The following is a 977-nucleotide window of genomic DNA, read 5'->3' on the forward strand; positions in this document are numbered from 1 at the left end:
TTTTGCTTTTATTTTAATATACAAGATCTGAAATTAACTCATGGCTCACCCACCAACCCCTTTCTAGAAAGAGGCTGTAAAACCACTCCCGTAACAAGAGTGGCAGCATTCCAGGGGCTGTGCAGCCAGCTTGGAGCTGGAGGTGCAGCTGAGGCGAGGGGAAGCCTGTCGAGCAGCAGGCTGCCCCTTGCAGCACTCGGTGAATAGAGCCCCTTGGGAACTTCCAGGTTTCCAGGGGTGGTATCCACCTATGATATCTCAAAGCAGCAAGCCCAAGCAGCAGCCCAGCACACATTCTCAGTGGCATTGCCCTAGAAATAGCAGGCTTCCTTGTGAACTGGACCTGTACTTCCCTTTGAAATCTTTGTCTTGGCAGGACAAAAGATTATGTTTACCTTAATCTGCGTATTGCACTTCGCCACATGGGATGTAAGGAGACAGACTTTACCTAGGAATGGGGAACAGGCATGTTCAAAAGTAGCAGCACAAGCTCTTTCTGATTTCAACTCCTCAGTCTATGTGAGTTGAGGTTTTTTTAACCCCAGTAGAACTGACCATCATCATCTCCATTTTGTTTCTCTTGCCTGGAAATGAGCAGTTGCAGGCAGTGTGCACTTTCAAACCTCTCCTGTGTGCACATGCAGTCAGAGATGCACCTTCCTGCTTTAGAGGCTCCTTTGACAGCAACTGAAACCTGCTGCAGCTGCTAAAGCACCTCACCTCAGCAGGGACAGCTGCAGGACAGATGGGAAACCTGGGGTGGATTGTTGCCCATTTCCCCATGTTGCAGTCCTACCAATTCTCAAGAGCCTTCCCTTCAACACTTAAAACATTTGCTGTATTTCACATTCTCTAGCTACAAAACAAGCAATGGCACAGAACTGTGGCAATTAAAACTTCAGCTAGTTACCTTACGTGTTCCTTTCATATTCCAAAATCCAAAGCAAACCCCAAACTTATTCACATACAGAAGGGAA

The sequence above is a fragment of the Chaetura pelagica genome, unplaced genomic scaffold (genome assembly GCF_000747805.2).
Source record: "Chaetura pelagica isolate M959 unplaced genomic scaffold, ChaPel_1.0 scaffold67, whole genome shotgun sequence".
Classification (NCBI taxonomy): Eukaryota; Metazoa; Chordata; class Aves; order Apodiformes; family Apodidae; genus Chaetura; species Chaetura pelagica.